The sequence below is a fragment of the Myotis daubentonii genome, chromosome 7, assembly GCF_963259705.1.
Source record: "Myotis daubentonii chromosome 7, mMyoDau2.1, whole genome shotgun sequence".
Taxonomy (NCBI): Eukaryota; Metazoa; Chordata; class Mammalia; order Chiroptera; family Vespertilionidae; genus Myotis; species Myotis daubentonii.
Genome location: NC_081846.1, coordinates 66,368,527 through 66,387,025, shown reverse-complemented (window position 1 = coordinate 66,387,025; position 18,499 = coordinate 66,368,527). Strand labels below are relative to the sequence as shown.

At 40.1% G+C, this 18,499-nt stretch overlaps 1 pseudogene; it reads right to left on the bottom strand.

Moving 5' to 3' along the window:
* Window positions 1–14,942: 14,942 nt before the first annotated feature.
* On the bottom strand, window positions 14,943–15,437 carry LOC132238862 (small ribosomal subunit protein eS10-like; annotated as a pseudogene).
* Between the last annotated feature and the right edge of the window lie 3,062 nt (window positions 15,438–18,499).

The window sequence follows — 18,499 nt, the reverse complement described above, 5'->3', positions numbered from 1 at the left end:
ACGTTCAATTCCAGTCAAGGGCACATGCCAGGGTTGCGGGCTCGATCCCCAGTAGGGGGCAAGCAGAAGGCAGCCGATCAATGTTTCTCTCTCATCAGTGATGTTTCTATTTCTCTCTATCTCTCCCTTCCTCTCTTGAAATCAATGGGAATATATTTTAAAAAATAAATAAAAACAGATTGGGTGGGTCATCATATTAAAATGGCCTCTTTTTAGACATCATCCTACTTGAGCATCCTATATAACATTGTGGACCATGTAAATCCCCCTCTCTGTCCCAAAGCTTCTTTTTCTCTTGGATTTTTACATTATTCCCCCTTCTTTTCTTGCTTCCTGGGAGGCAGTTTCTAGAATCCAGGTCAATCTGATTTACATCCTGGCCAGCCCCTCACAGCTATGTGACCTTTCACAAAGTAAATTATCTAAGCCTCAGTTTCTGCATCTGTAAAACAGAGATGATAATGACATAAAGATACAAGGGCCATTTAATGAAATAAGGCATATAAATGACTAGGTACATAATAAGTATTTAGTATATGTTAATTATTAGTTTACTGTATCTTAGTGGTTCTTGGTGTCTGCTGGCCCCTGAAAAGTTGGATTTCATGGGGATCTGTTCTCACCTCCTGTTTATTCCCTCTGAACTGCCATATCCCCTTCCATAGCATCAATCCCCTCCAATATGTCAGTGATTTTCCATTCCTGATCTTTCTACAGACCTTTATTTATATGTGATCACTGCCTTGTTCTTCCAGAGGAACCAAGCCATGCCTACTTTGTGTGTTTAGATCCGGAGGGCAGTTCATACATCTCAGAGGTCCTAGAAATGGTCTATAAATACTGTATTTTTTCTGTGTATAAGATGCCCCCATGTATAAGTCACTCCCCACTTTTCCAACCCAAAATTAAAAAATCAACATTTTAAACATTTTGCTGGTTTTCCCCTTAAGGTCTTCTTCTTTTTTGGCATCTTAAGGAGTTGCTCTTCCTGTTTTCTCTACTGTCTGATCATACGCTCGGTAAGATGAGGTCCAAATTGTCTCTTTGCAGCTCTATTCCCATGCCCTTTTGCATAGCTGATTACATTCAGTTAGAATTTTGCAGTGTAAAACAATCACTTACGGGATTTATCTTTTCATTTTTTGACATCTTTATGGGCTCAGAACGCTCTGGTCCCTGTTGCAGCTGTGCACTCTCCACCTCCACATCCACCCACAGCATCAGCTGACGTCAGTAACAATAAGGCTCGTGATTGAAGGAAGCCTGTTTGACAAGGTATGGGCAGCTACTAGGCTGACTTCCGTGTATAAGATGCCCCTCAATTTTCAGTCTAACAATTTTAGAAAAATATAGCATCTTATACATGGAAAAATGCAGTACCTTCACCTATGGGCTATCAGTTGAGAGATTATGAGCCAGATGTTGTTTTAGGAGAATGGGGTTAAGATTTGAGCTTTGAGGCCAATCCTGTGACAAGCTAACAGGCTAAGCAAGCCCTCCTCCTGTGTGTCCTGCTATGTTGGATTTACCCATCCTAATACCACCTTCACCTATCTCCACCCAAACCTTTGCCCTGGGAAACCTGCATGGACCACATCAAGGGACCCCTATGCCCTCTGGCTACTAGCTGGGCTTAGCTACTGGGCACCCCTGGCAAGATATTGAAGACAGGGACGAGAGGGAGTTTGGCATATTTACTCCCTTGGCTCCTCCCTGTGATGTCTCCTCTCTAGGCTGATTTCAAACCTCAAGTTAATATTGCAGTTTCTTTCATGGCAGCACCTTCCAGAAGACTGGCCTGTGGAGTTCCAAGCTTCTGTGGTACTAGCCCCAGGGCACATCTCTAACTTGCCTACACCTTTGAACAGTTTCTTCTTTAATTCTTGTGAATTAAATTTCAATGCACCATCTGTCTTCTGCTAGAATCCTGACTAAAACACCTGCCTGTTTGGTAGCATAGCCTTTCCTTTAAAAAAATTAAATTAAATTAACTGGAAATTTTTAATGATAAATACATTAAAACTATGCTATAAAAATTTTCTGTAATCCCATCATACTATTAGAATGTTAATATATCGCTTTGCAGTATTTCTGATATATATTTAACAGTTGTAACTGAGATATTTATAAAATTTCATGATGTTTCTTTTTTCATTTAATGTTATGAAATTAGAATTTTCATTGTGCTAAATAATCTTTACAAACATCATTTTTAAGCTCCATAATGCTCTATTAAGGAGAGTGCTCCAATTTGCTTGATTTTTCTCATATTTGTGAACATTTGACATGACCTTCCCAATGCATACATTCACATCTACCATCATACATATGGTGATTTCCTTTCCCTTTTTCCACTAGATTAGCTAGAGGGCATATTTTTAAATGTACATATATGGTCTGTAAACAAAAGCCTTTATGTTCCCTAAGGTCTCTCCTTTGGAAAGGTTTTCTAGTCTTGTGCAATGGAAAGCACAATGGGTTTGAAGTCAGAAGTCCTTGGTTCAAAGCCCAGACTTTTCGTTGCAGTCTATGACCAGGAATACTTCTTTGAAGAAGTTAAACAGTTGATATTTAAAGTCTCTTTAAATCTAATATGCTCTACAAATTATTCACTCTAGAGTCACAACCATAAAGATAAGGACAATGAGAAGTTCATGAATTTTCATTTGGAAGCATGAGGTCTCAGAAATCATCTAGTTGATTAATACATTCTCTCCTTGTTCTTAATTACCATTCTGAGAATTCCCCTTTTTGCATCTGAGGAAGTTGAGGCCCATACAGTCTCTGTGACTTGCTAAATCATAAACAGATCATTAGTTCTAGAGCCGGCACTCTGCCCACACCTGGTGACTCCTGGTCCTTGTTGTGTTCAGTACTCCCAGTATAACTCTTGAGAAGAGCATTTAAATATCTACAGACCTGCCTCACTAACTAAGATATAACTCCTTGACCTGCAAGATCATGGTGTTGTTGTTTTTATCTTGCAATTACATAACCTTCCTCACCATGCTTTCACATCAGATGATATCACTCTTTCTTTCCCATGACTATATGCAAAACTGCTAATAGAAATAGGTTTAAAGTTCTTATGAAAATTAATGAATGAAGATTGTCCACATAGCTTTTTCCAGTGCCCAAAGAACTTGAAGATAGAAGGGAAGCATTTGAGGCCAAAGTGGAAATGAAAGAAAGAAAAAGAAAGGAAGAAAGGAAGAGAAAGAAAGAAAGAAAGAAAGAAAGAAAGAAAGAAAGAAAGAAAGAAAGAAAGAAAGAAAGAAAGAAAAGAAGGAAGGAAGCTGGGAGGGAGGGAGGGCGGGAGGGGAAAGAAAGAAAGAAAGAAAGAAAGAAAGAAAGAAAGAAAGAAAGAAAGAAAGAAAGAAAGAAAGAAAGAAAGAAAGAAAGAAAGAAAGAAAGAAAGAAAGAAAAAAAGAAAGAAAGAAAGAAAGAGAAAAAGAAAGAAAGAAAGAAAGAAAGAAAGAAAGAAAGAAAGAAAAGAAAGAAAGAGAGAAAGAAAGAAAGAGAGAAAGAAAGAAAGAAGAGCTAAAAATAAAACAAAATAGAGTTGAACACTGAAATTACACTAATAGACAGTGGTACCTCAAACTCACCCTTGTCCACTTCTACAGACACTGAATCATCAGCACCAATCTGATAATTATGCCATCCACACAGTTTTTCAAAGGAACTGTCTCATACATTATCTCATTTTCTTCTCACAACAACCTCTTGAAGTAATTACAGCAAGATTTCCCACTGAACAGAAAAAGATGCAGATAGAGTAGTAAAATGACCTTCCCTTGGCACAAATTTCTTTGTATGAGATTTGGTTGCCCTAATCAGAAATTAGGCAAAGTGGATCAGCATCCTAACTGTAGGCTCTCTACCTATCTCAAAGGAGGGTCTTTAGAAAAGCATGGTAGGGTGGCTCGGATCTAGAATCCCCGGATAAGTGGAACTTGAAGTCCCACATGTTCTTGTAAAATTATTCCCTCCCAGCTCCTGAAAATAGGGGCCCAAAACAAGCTGTAAAGCAGGCTCCTCTGACAATTACTCCTAAATAAAACTAGAGGGTCACAAATTCAATGTTTACAACAAGGCACTGACAAAATAAGAAAGTCAAAAAAGGGTACTTGGTCCCTCCCCACTTTAGAACCAGAAGTGGCCCAGAAAACATTGAATTCAACCTCTTCAATCTGGGTTTCTGCATTCTTTCTCTTTCCTGTCCATACATTCCCTCATTACTATATCCTGATGTCTATGGTCCCTCAGAACCATTGGTAGCATCTGATCATTCTCAGCTGTCTTGCCCTGAGACAAGTAAAAAGTATCCTGCCAATGAATAAAGGAGGATAGCACATTCCTCCGTTAGAGATTTACCCAATAGTCATTCTAACTTCTCCCTAATAACAGCATCCCTGTTTATTGGATAAATCATAATGTTAATAAATTATTTTCTTCTTTCATATCTTCAACTTCCCAGATTCATTTGTATGTGATTACCTCATGGGGGGATAGAGGGCTTTCTGTTAAGAGGAACTTCCTTTTGGCTCCCACTGCTTGGTCCCTGGCTTTGACATGGTGTCAGAACGTAATGCTTGAAGCCATGGTCATTATTTTGCCACCAAGAGATGACAGCTACAAAGATAAAAAGCCAATGTCATGAGGATGATAATTCAGAAAAGCAGGAAAAGCCTTTAGAGTAACTCCGAGCAGGTGAACCAAGCTTCGGGGTGACCTAAATTTCAAACCCTTACATACAATAATTTGTTGTTGTTGTGGAAAGCATGCTTAGATGGCTTTTTTCTTCTTATAAATATGCCTTTTCTGGTAACACCTGCAATTTGACATGGGTTTCAATGCCTCACAACTCAAAAGATTAACTAAGGCAATCATTATGGGTCCCTGGAGCATTGTGGCACAGAAAGTCATTTTTTTAGTAAAGACATCACCTAAGTGGCCACCACACATGGTCCTCTACCCCTTTCTCTCAGCACTACCAAAGTTTTCGTTTTGAAAATAGAAAAGAAGACATATCCCCATTAGAGAAAGTCATTGCAATAAGTAATATCAAAGCAGCAAAAAAAGCAGAGTCCTCCTTTTTATTTTAAACTTCAAGAGACATGTATGCTAATGACCCCCAAATAAAGACCTGCCAATTCCCCAAACAAGTCCCATGTGAAAGCTGAATGGCACACATCCCAACACCAAGGCCAGTGCCGCCACCACCAGCAAAAGGCAAATGCCTTATTTTTCAAAAGCCAACAGTCCCAGAGAGGCCAAAATGCTTCAATTCTTTTATGAATTTACCTCAATATTTTCAGCATCTAGACCAGTGGTTCTCAACCTGAGCTACACATTAGAATCACCTGGGAATCTTTTTAAAATCCTGATTTCTGGGCCTCGTCCTCCGGAAATTCTGTTTCTTTGTTACTAATGTTGTGGCCCCACCCCATAACAAAGAAACAGAATTTCCTCTACAGCACACATTTATATCTACCATAGAGGAGATCATGGCAAAATACCTCAGTGCAGCCCCCTACCCCCAGCAGCAAATGGAGAGAAAGTTTTCTAAATAAATATTTACTATTCTTAAGTCTGATATTGAGGTCAAATTTTTCTGTTATTTAAAAAAATTTAAAACACAGATACAACTGTTTAAAAGCTCAAGTTTTACAATCCCATTCCAAAAAAAAAAAGTCATCAGTTGGTTTCAGATTTAGATTCCTTTGCTAATCTGCAATTTTGGAATTATAGTAGAGCCATGTGACCTTGGCGCATTAAAGCAGCTGTTTCTTTTCCCCTTTCCTCATTAAACTTGTGCCGTGACTCCATCACTCTCATCTTCCTTATTGTTTTCTATCCCTGTAGACTCAAATTTTTTATCCTCCACCTGGTATTCTCTCTACTTTTTGATACCTTTATCACATGCTTTTCCTCCCACCCAAAGGACTATGACATCAAGTCCTCATTTCTTGACAGAGGGACAGAGAGCATACTCCAGCCAGTCTAGTACTCATTCCCTGGTGAGATACTCCCTCTTTTTGAACTCCTGCCTTGAGTTCTTATTCCGCAAATCCTCTTTCTCCTCAATTGCTCAAGGAAAAATTACATGTGCCTCATTTTTAATTTCAAATGTACAGCTTACTGTTGTGTTTTTCCTTTATAAAAGCTCATGTCTGCACCTTTTGACAGCTTTGTCACTCCCGATATGACCCTTATAAGCTGTCGACTTCGTAGGTACCAATTGTTTAAATGTAAAGAAGAAAGAGTTAAACATGCATGTAGGCTATTTTTTCCAGTTGTGGGTTGCACTTGCTGTAATCTTGTTATACTCGCTCTGTAACATGTATGTAATAAAATGATCACTTCAAGTGTTAATGTATGGCCATGGAAAAGATTTAGAGAGAAGACTCGAAAAGTCTAGGCCCCATTGTGTGCTAATCAATGGAAAAAATTTCTAAAGTACCCACTCAATAACATCTTCTAGATGTTCCACAATTAAATTAAGAAAATAGGTCATTTAACTTGCCACCTTTGAAAAACATCTCTAGCTAACACCGATAGAAAATTTATTTTATGTCCAGCCAACCCTACGAAGGATAAAGAGAAATAAAGAAGGTCAGAGGCCTTAAGTAATTGCAAATTATTTGAAGAGATGATGAATGTTTAAGGAGAATTCAAATGAGGACACACATATTCTGCTTCAACAGTTTGCACCTTCCACCTTTAGTACCAACCAGAAGCCAGTCTATGTTTGCCAGCAGGTCCCATTCTCTCAGGCATTCCCCTCCTCCTTAAACATTGGGGGAAACCTGTCAGTTCCCAACTTGCTTTCTAAAAGGACATTTTGAACTTGCCCTCGTCTCTCTTTTTAAATGGATTTACTGTTGAACACAAAAACGTTTCTTACCTACATGATTGTCAAACTTCTCAGTTCCCACAGTGTATCTCCTACAACAGGCCTACATCCTGTCAAGGGGAGGAAAACAACTCCCAGATGCGCTCAGTGGAAAACCGAAGTCAGACAGACTGCACCTTGGAATATCAGTGAACATTTTCAGACTCTGCTTCGTGCTCGTGCTCTTTGGGGCTTTCTTAGTTTGTGTTTTCTCCACAACATGTGGACAGCTCTTGGCTTTTATGTAGAAAACCACAGACTCCAGTTATCTGTCAGTTGGAAAACACCTTGCTTATCTGCCCTAATATTTCTTTCATTTTGAATACTATAAACAAAATTAAATGAAGTTATATAAGCAACAACAATTCTCCAGCTATAACAGATGGACCCTATCCATCTCAGTTGATAATATCTCATAAATGATTCATTGCCATTGCTTTAACCCCAGAGCCTTTTGTATTTTGCACTTCTAAGTGAATAACCATTAGTAAGCTTTACACATTGCACTGTGTAAATTATCTTGGGTCTGTCACAATCTAGAGAATAGCACTGATATTTGGGGAAAAGGTCTAATTATTTCAGTGCTGAATTGTGTACCTCAACAAGAGCTATAGATTATCAAACAGAACCAGATTCAATTCCAAACCTGATCTGGGTATTTCCTTTAATGTTTACAAATGGAGCATATGTCTTATTTAATACCTTAACAAATAGAAAGAATTTTTATTCCATAGGCTTTATAAATATTATGTTTGACAGGAAAGTTAATTGTAATAAATAATTAAAATGTAGCCCTAAAAGATACCTGAGTTTTCAGGCACAGGCCTCCATTACCTTAGAAATATACCTCGAAGTAATAACCCTATTTACCTGGTGCAGGTACAAAACAAAAACAAGACTTGCCTTGACTCAGCTGCTGAATACGGAAGCAATTGGTTCCAAATAATTCTAGGTCTTACTTCAGCTATCCAAGGCAATGGAGGGACTAAGCCTTTATTAAGGCAGACCTGGCCCCCCCCACCCCCGCTCCCCCTCCTCCCTCCACTCACACATATACAGCTGCATTGTGAAGCAGGGTGTCAAATTCAAAGTAATGGAGTCACATAGGATAAGGGAAATAAGAAAAGAGGTGGCTGAAAAGTACATGTGGGGATGTGGGGCTACCACACACTCCTGGCAGAATGCAGAGGTCAGGTGGGAGGTCTTGGGCTCCCAGTCTACATTTCTCCATTTCTCCCCACACGTCTACATTACCAGGCATTCCCAAATATTGTGGACTGGGATGCCTATGCCCCAGGCCTTGCCACTTTCATCAAAACATACTTCTGCCCTGATCCATTTCCTCCAACATAGCTAAGCCAGTGCTAGCTATTCACTAATCACTTTATACTGGAGTTAGTGGCTGCTGATTCTTCATGGATTAGCCCTCAGAGATAATCTTATTACTTCTTGGGTTTCCCTTTACCCTAGGAAGTAAGGAATGCAGGAGAAGACATCTTCCAGATCTCCCCCAAAATTCAGAGGGTTGTTAATGGCACATCATCCTAGACCACATATTCTGACATCATAGTATTTGCATTTTAAATTAGGGCTATGTTGGACATGGATTGTGGAACAGAATGTGAGTTGGTCATTATAGTCCCTTCTTAGGCTCATGAGAACAAAGCATGCAGAAATGTTATATATAAAATGTACATAAATATGACCCGGCTAAATGACAAGACATTATCAAGCAAGAGAAAGGAGAAGTGATCAAGATAATGAAGGAAGAGAGATAAGGGCCTGAGAATTAACCTGGAGCAAATGCATAAAGTTTGAAAATGCAAACGCCAAGAGGAAAACAATACAAACATTTTAAAGTGGGTTGACTTTTGCTCCAGTTCTGAACCATGTTGATAAATAAAATAAAAGTGGCTAATTAGCATGAGTCGATACTTAACAGCACACCACCCTATGAGTCATTTTATGGTGTTTTTAACAAGCAAGGTCATTAATACAAGACAACACAAACCAAATAAATAATTTAGACATGAGCCTACTGCACATGGTTTGGGTTCCTTTGCATGACCTTTGAAAGAAACAGCCCCTTGGCATAATTGATCACCAATGAAAGTGAAGTCAGGTGGACAGTCTCTTCCCATTCTGAACAGGAAATTAACACCATGGGTCAGAACAGAGCCCAAGGTGAAGAGAGGAAGGAGGTTGCTAGCCCTATATACATTCACCTCTTCTCCTCTTTTGTTTTCTCAATCCCAGGTTTAACTGCAGAGTCAGCCCAAAGCCCTGATCAGAAGGAGAGGACTTCTCTCTGCTCCTCACTTGGGGCATTGGCAAGAAAGAAGTACCACTGTGCCCACACAATCACAATGCAAAACTTTGCCAGTAATGGGCAGAACTTAACAAGATGTCTTAGGCTCAGTTTGAAAACTTAACTAAATAGTAACAATTCTGAATGTGCTAATTTTTACTCATTGGCACTGTGGCATGGCAGTTAAGTTACACTCTGGAGTCTATGTTCAAATTCAAGTTATAGCCATTCATTGAAAACCTTGGGCCTCCGTTTTCACATCTGTAAAATGGATGTAATAATAGTATCTACCTCATAGATTAAGAATTAAATAAGATAATGATTCTCAAGAACTTAGCCTGAGGCTGGCCTGAAAAATAGTAAGTATTCAATAAGTCATAACTATTACTATTAATATTATCCTTTTAGTCCTACTATAAATTCAGTACACCATGATGAGAATACATACCTTGGTTGCCAGGCACATTTTTCTGAAATAACTGACTAATGTTTGCATTCCTTTAGTCTCCTCGATCAAACTAAAATTACTTTATGACAAAGACCAATGGGTAAAATAGTCAATAAAGCAAAGAAACCAAGGATTTTATCATAGTGATGATCAGAGACCGGGTTTCAATATCTTGTTTAAGTCAGGTAGATAAACAGAACTGCCTGCAAAAAAAAATGTCTTCAACATTTCATTCCAATAAGATTAGCTTGTATTAAAAACTGCACAATTACTATAGCTTTGGAAGATGTTATCATTTAGAGAAACCGAGTAAAGGGTTCACAGTATTCCTCTGTATTATTTCTTTTTTAAAAAAATGTTTTTATTTATTTCAGAGAGAGGAGGGAGAGAAAGTGAGGTAGAAACATCAATGAGGAGAGAGAATCATTGATTGGCTGCTTCCTGCACACCTCAACTGGGGATCAAGCCAGAAACCTGGGCATATGCCCTGACCAGAAATTGAACTGTGACCTCCTGATTCATAGGTCGACACTCAACCACTGAGCCACACCAGCCTGGCTTCCATATTATTTCTTATAACTGCATGTAAATATACAATTATTTAAAAATAAATTTTATAATTTTAAAATGCTTGACCCAGAACATGGCCTCATAGAATAATTCAAAAAGAGATCTGGGAGATATACCATATGACCCAAACGTTGTTTGACCAATTGAAAAGCTGAGAACTAGACTCAGCTGCTTAATGGCTTCTAACCAGAGCTTGTTTCACAACTCAGTGTTGTTTCTATATCAGTATATATTGTGTGCCCTGGTATTTGTCCAGCCCATTGGCAAAAACAAGAAGTGTGTATCATCATTCATAATTCACACATGAGAGAAGGAAGGTACAAACGTACATTATTATTTTAAAAGTTTGTAATTTTAAATTTCAAATAAGGTTCTAGCATATGGTTTATAAGAGTTTCCTAGGGCTGCCATAACACAATATCACAAACTGTGTGGGTTAAAACAATAGAAATATATTGCCTCACAGTTTTGGAGTTAAAAGTCTGAAATTAAGTTGTCAGCATAGCCATGCTAGTTCTGAAACTTATAGGGGAGAATCCTTCCTTGTCTCTTCTGAGCTCTTATAGTGCTATGTGCTCTTTAGCTTACACAAATGCATCACTCCAATTCTTCATCTTCATAGGGCACTCTTTCTGTGAGTCTTCACATCATCTTCCCTCTGTGAGTGTCAGTGTCCCTGTACAAATTCAGCCTCTGGAAATACACCAGTCATTTTAGATTGAGGCCATCCTAAGACCTCATTTTAAGATGATTACCTCTGTAGACCCTATTTCCAAATGAGGTCACATTCTAAAACTTCAACATATCTTTTTTTGGGGGGAACACAGTTCAGCTCAGAACTGTACACAGTAGGTGCACAATAGATATCTGATCACTCACTAACAAAGGAAGGGAAGTCATTGACATCAGAAACCAAAACAACCACCCACAGGTACCAAGTCAGAAAGACATGGAACGGATTATTGGATTCATTAGATATAACAGAGTAGTTTTGAGGGAGCTTAATATTTGTTGACATGAGAATGTTCTAACCTGTAGATAATTTTTATAAAAATGTTGCCAAAACCGGTTTGGCTCAGTGGATAGAGCATCGGCTTGCGGACTGAAAGGTCCCAGGTTCGATTCTGGTCAAGGGCATGTACCTGGGTTGCGGGCACATCCCCAGTGGGGGATGTGCAGGAGGCGGCTGATCGATGTTTCTCTCTCGTCGATGTTTCTGACTCTCTATCTCTCTCCCTTCCTTTCTGTAAAAAATCAATAAAAATATATTTTAAAAAAATAAATAAAATAAAAATGTATTTGAACATGGCTGGGGTGGCTCAGTGGTTGAGCATCGACCTATGAACTAGGAGGTCATGGATCAATTCTGATCAGGGCGCATGCCTGGGTTGTGGGCTTGATCTCCAGTGTGGGGCATGATTCTCTTACATCTTTGATGCTTCTATCTCTCTCTTAGTCTCCCTTCCTCCCTTTTAAAAAATTTATTTGAGTCAAACAGAGGATATGCCTGGAAGCACATTCTCAACAGACTGAGGTAAATGCTTCCAACAATAACAGCCTGCACCTCCTTTTATGCATTGAGATTAAGGAGGGGAAGTCAGGAAGACTACATAAAGGTGGAAGAAAGCACGGGGTGGATCGGATTACAGAATAGTTTTAAGACTATGTGCTATCACAATACAATGTATAGATGATGTGTTATGGAATTGTGCATCTGAAACCTGTGTAATTTTGTTAACCAGTGTCACCCTGATAAATTCAATAAATAGGAAAACATATATATCTTACCTAACTAGAGGCCCGGTGCACAAAAATTTGTGCACTTGGCACGGGGGTTGGGGTGGGGGGGGCGGGTTCCCCTCAGCCCAGCCGTCCACCTGCTGGCTTAGGCCCACTCCCTGGGGGATTGGGCCAAAGCTGGCAGTCAGACATCCCTCGTCAGCCCAGCAGCCCTCGGGGGATGTCCACTTGCCAGCGGGGAGCAGGCCTAAACTGCAGTCAGACATCCTTAGCGCTGCTGAGGAGGCAGGAGAGGCTCCCACCACCACCGCTGTACTGGCAGCCATCAGCCTGGCTTGTGGCTGAGCAGAGCTCCTCCATGTGGGAGCGCACTGACCACCAGAGGGAAGCTCCTGCATTGAGCGTCTGCCCCCTGGTGGTCAGTGTGTGTCATGATGACCAGTCATTCCCAGTCATTCTGCTGTTAGGGTCAGTTTGCATATTAGAGGCCTGGTGCATGGGTGGGGGCCGGCTGGTTTGCCCTGAAGGGTGTCCTGGATCAGGGTGGGGGTCCCGCTTGGGTGCCTGGCCAGCCTGGGTGAGGGGCTGAGGGCTGTTTACAGGCTGGTCACACCTCCTTCAGCATGGGGGTCCCCACTAGGGTGCCTGGCCAGTCTGGGTGGCAACGGAAGCTCCCAGCCTCTCCTCTTTTGCTTTTTGCTTTTTTTCTTTTTATTCTGGGATTTATTTACCTTCTATAATTGAAACTTTGTAGCCTTGAGAGGAGCTCAGAGCTGGCCAGGGCAGGCAGGAGGGAAACCTCCTGCTTGCTCCAGCTCCATTAACAAAGATGGCGGTTAATTTGCATACACAGGGGTAAAGTGGCGGAACGAAGACTAAAGGCTCCGTCCAGAGCCACGAAGACTGAAGGCCTGGCTCCTGCGTGCCAGAGGAAAACCGGTGCCGGCAGCCAGGGGAAGGGAAGGCCTATTGCATGAATCTCTTTGTGCATTGGGCCTCTAGTATAAATATAATATCTGGTACAAGAGTTTTCCTAAGGTATACTCCTAAGAGGCATAGGAAATATGCATTCTCAACTGTACTAGATCATGTCGAATTCTTTTCTAAAGTGATTGTTATCACCTGTCACTGGTGTTCAGGAGACCCTATTATACCCACAAAGTCCTTCCAACACTTAAAACTGTCAGACTTCAAATATGTACCAATCTGGTAGATGTGACTATATCTCCCATTAGGATTTTATTCTGTTTTTGCTTGATTCCTAATAAAATTAAGCTACATTGCGTATATTGATCAGCCATTGGTGCCTCCTCTTCCGTGAAAAGCCTTTTCATTCTTGCTGCTTCTTTCCTTTTTCGGGGGAGGAGGGTGTTCTTCGCTTATTTTTAGGAGCTCTCCATGAATACTGTATACTAATCTTTTGTTAATTGAATGCATGACAAACAAGCCCTCCAAATTTTAGGCTTATCTCTCTTTATGATGCCTTTTAATAAAAATGAAAGCATAATTAAATAAAACACACATATGTTCTCTTGAGGGTGGTTACCTTTGACGGGTGGGTCTGAAAAGAGGCACTTCAAAGGGTCAAAGGGATGTTAGCCTTGGTGTCCAGGAATAATGGGCAGGACTTGCTTAAGGCAAAGATATAAGCCTTTTACTAAAGAAGTTATATGCCTGGGACATGACTACCTATCATGACCAGCCCAGTAAGGAATTTATGATCAGATGTGAGGTTGCTTTTGTCCACAATATACAAAAGAGAAGAGAGATGTCTGAGAGACAGGCGGGAACCCTTCCGTGAAGAGCAGGAATGGAAGCTGAGACATCACCCTGTAGGCAGCTCATAGTGACTGGCAAGAGGTTGTTCCAAAGTTGTTTCTTGAACTAGGGATGAAAGCCAAATAAGACATAGTGTCTGCCCTCAAGGGCCTCATTGATATGCAGAGATTATGAGCAAATCATGACAGTTCAGTGTGTGTTCTTGGGAGCCAAAGGAATACTATATCCACAATATCTTGAGGGCATAGACTACAGCAGAGAGTGAACAATTGTTTGCTGAATGATTTCAATGTGTCAACCTATTTTTTTTCATTAATGCAGGTATAATGATAAAAATAATAAAGGTAATAGTAACTAGATTGTTAGGCAAGCACTGTGATAAGGACTTTGATATATCTCATTTAATCCTCATTACAATGCTCTGAGTCGTGCGGTGTTTCATCTCATTCTACAGATGAGGAAAGCAAGACTTAGAGAGTTTAAAGTAACAGATCTAGAAAGAAGTAGAACTGGGATTTGAACTCAGATCCACATGATTTCTAAGCCCTGAATCTTACCTATTACACTGCAATGTTAATTGATGAGCTTTTCAATGATCTTGTACTCTAATTCTAGAAGTTAGTGGTGATTTTCTTTTAAAGTACATCAATATCCTTTCATCACATGGGGTAAAGCTTATAAAATTGCTGATTGAGCGAATTCAAGAGCAGTGTGTTTGTCAATGGCATTCATCAGTCTATAATCAATGTGTAAACTCTCTGTTAAACAATTAACTTGTTGGAAAATGTGTAAACGAGACAATTTTGGTTACGGCAGATATTAGCTGATAGGTGTGGAGATACAACATTAGGGACCAGCAAACTGCCCTTCATTTAATTCTATTTGTAATACACCTATTGTATATGTAATGAACTTCCCTAGAAATCAGCCCCCTGGGACCTTCAGGTAATTGAGAATTGTTCCTTTCTGCCTGATTCAAGAAACAATCAGTCTCACTAACAATGAATAGAAAATCTAGTTGGAAGTGAAATTGTAAGACATTAGGTTACAAATAAACAATAAAATTGTCTTAGGTTCAAATATGTGATTTGCATTTGATGCCATAGTAGATCTGGAAGGGATGATCCAGTTCATAGGATCTTTTTTTTTTTTTTTTCCTGATCATGAGCTTATTCAACACAAAATAAATCTCTCCAACTTTACTGAGATAGTTGACTACATCCACGACCAAATCTGCCTCTAAACTGGAATTCGGTTGCTGACTTAGCCCTGGCTCAGCTTTCTTGTCAGCACCAGGGGGCACAGCACCCTGTCTGTATGTGTTCTGTCGGCTTCCCATAGTGTGAGTCTTGCAGGTCATCGCCCTCCAGACCTTTGGGCCTTGGCCTGCCAGTCTCAGGTGCAGAGTGGCAGGCCACAGTCTCTGGGGGCAGGTGGAGGTAATTGCCGAGATACCGGATGCCCTTGTTGGTAAGGTACCAGGAGAAATGTTTCCAGGCAAACTGTTCCTTCATGTAGCCTCATGATTTGAGAGGCTGCATGCCTTCACGACGTGAAGGTTAGGCATGTTCTTGTCTGCCAGCTCGGGGTGTTTAGGCATGTGCACATCCTTCTTGGCCACCATCACTCCCACCTTAAAAAGAAGATTGTAAATGGAAATCTGTTTCTTCTTGGGCATCAGCATCACCATGGCTGCTGTGTCTGGGACTGGAGCTATAAAGGAAGGGCCATTTCATAGGATCTTAACTTCAGAATCTTATGTAGGAACCCATGGGCCACTCCAAACCGGTTTTCATATGTTATGTTTGTTATGTTCTCTCTCTCTCTCTCTCTCTCTCACACACACACACACACACACACACACACACACACACACACATACACACGGGAAAGGAATCACAGCTTTATCAAATTCTTTTTAGGGTCTGTATAGCAAGAAAGGTTGAAAACCAAAGTCATCTTAACACAAATGAGTAACTTGAGGCTGAGAGATGTTAGGACACCTCATGCAATCATTTGTGGAAAAATCTAGAAAAAGAGCCCATTGTCTCCCAGCCTGAAGCTCCAATCTCCTACCCTGACGTTTAAAAAACTGTGGACTTGACCTGTCCATAAACTACTGCAGACAAAGATCAATGCCTAAGAAAGCAAACATTGTCCTATCACTCCACATTGCAGTCTGATACTTCCAATAGTTGACAGGATGAAAAAGTGCCACTTTAGGCCATGTATATTAAGGCAAATATTTACAGACTAACAAGCACTTATTTATTTATACTTTAAAAGAAATGAGTCCTTCAAGTACTCTCGTGGTATTATATTTCAATGGAATGTAAAAGCAGCCCCATTCCTCCTCCCTCTATCCCCCATTGCTCCCAACCCTGCTGCCTGATTGGCCACATCCTCCAGCAGCAAAAATACAATCCAATCACGACTTAGAACCCTGGGCTGCTATTTGGAATGTAATTGCCCAGCACCCCACCGAGAACGCATTCTCCAAACCAGCAGCAAAGCTTCCCATTGAGACTAGGCAGAGAACTCTGATGGCTAATTTGGGGGATGTTAAAGCAATGAGTTTTATTTTTTTGAGTGAAAATAGAAACCACCCTCAAATAAGGACTCAAATCTCAGCTCTATTTTCACATTAGCTCTGGACTAGATCTACAATTTTCAGCCCAGTTTATACAACTGTGAAATTTTGAGCAAGACCCAAATGCTGTCCTTCTAACTCATTGAGAATCTTACTGACACATGTCTGGAGTTTCTGATTCCCATTGAATCCTAGATACGCAACTCTTCCATGCAGCCTACAATGCTACATTTGGTTTTCCTAAAGCCGCTGTTCGTAAGCCTCAAAACAGCAAAGGAAACAGAGAGAAGCATGTTCCTCTTTTCTTTTTTTAAAATTCTTTATTGCTTAAAGTATTACATATAGTATTACATATGTCTCCTTTTTTCCCCCCATTGACCTCTTACCGGCCACCTCCACCCCCCAGCATATGCCCTCACTCCCCTAGTGTCTGTGTTCATTGGTTATGCTTATATGCGTGCATACAAGTCCTTTGGTTGATCTCTTATCCCCGCTCCTTCCCTCTGAATTTTGACAGTCTGTTTGATGCTGCTCTGTTTCTGGCTCTATTTTTGTACATCAGTTTATGTTGTTCATTATATTCCACAAATGAGTGAGATCATGTGATATTTATCTTTCTCTGACTGGCTTCTTTTGCTTAGCATAATGTTCTCCAGGTCCATCCATGCTGTTGGGAATGGTAAGCATCCTTTCTTTTTTACAGCAGCATAGTATTCCATTGTGTAGATGTACCACTGTTTTTTAATCCACTCATCTGCTGATGGGCACTTAGGCTTTTTCCAAATCTTAGCTATTGTAAATTGTGCTGCTATCAACATAGGGGTGCATATATCCTCTCTAATTAATGTTTCTGATTTCTTGGGATATATTCCTAGAAGTGGGATTACTGGGTCAAATGGGAATTCCATTTTTAATTTTTTGAGGAAACGCCATACTGTTTTTCCACAGTGGCTGCACCAGTCTGCATTCACACTAGCAGTGCACAGTGATTCCTTTTTCTCCACATCCTCTCCAGCACTTGTCGTTGGTCGATTTGTTGATTTTAGCTCTTCTGACAGGTGTGAGATGGTATCTCATTATTGTTTGGATTTGTATCTCTTGGATGATTAGTGACTTTGAGCATGGTTTCATATGTCTCTTGGCCTTCTGTGTGTCCACTTTCAAAAAGTATCTAAGTCCTTTGCCCATTTTTTGATTGGATTGTTTATCTTCCTTTTGTTAAGATGTATGAGTTCCCTGTAAACTTTGGAGATTAGGCCCTTATCAGATATAACTTTGGCAAATATGTTCTCACATGCAGTGGGCTTTCTTGTTGTTTTATTGATGGTTTCTTTTGCTGTGCAAAATCTTTTCTGGTTCCACCACCGCCACCATTACTATCTTGTGCTGGCCCAAGGGATTAAAATAAGGGATCAGTCAACAACATTGGCCAGAGACTAACAATTCCATTCACCTTGAGGGGCTGTGCTCCAACTAATCCTTTCCAATACAACTTCATGGGTTTTACATATCTACAGGGTGACTTCCACTTGAATATATTGGAGTAGGATAAAGTACCATCTACACTTGCTTCCAGGATTGCCAAATACCTATGCTTATTGCCTCAGTGCTGCAAGTTGAGAAGAGAATGTTCTGTGTGTTTGTATTTTAAGTGAAAAGGAAATATATGTGCTATTTGCTGTCATGACAGTGAGGGAGCTTTGATGACATAAATGTCTCCAGAAAGATGAGTAAATTGGCCCTTTCAGAGAGCAGGGCTGCCAAGAAACTGAGGGAGTGGGGGTGGTGTCAGCTTCAGGGAAACACTGTCTGGCCTATAAATTAGGCAAATCACTTTCCCTTAAAACTTTACTTTAGAAATTGATTTTTATATTAAGATGGACAGATAGATAGAACATTCAATTAACATGCCTCACCTTTATCTCCTTTGGTGCAAATTAACCCCCTATTTAAAAGCTCTGGGTGCCACTGAAAATGAATTTAAAAAATTATTTGAAAGTTTGTAATACCTAATTAGAATCAGATCATTGTGTTCTTTCTACTGTAAACATCAAAGTACTTAAAATTGTTTTGGGGGAGATGGGAGTGGGGAGAGGACTTATTTGTTGGAGAAAAAGTATGTCATTTTCAAAATAACAGAAAAATATTTATACTTTTAAGCACCAA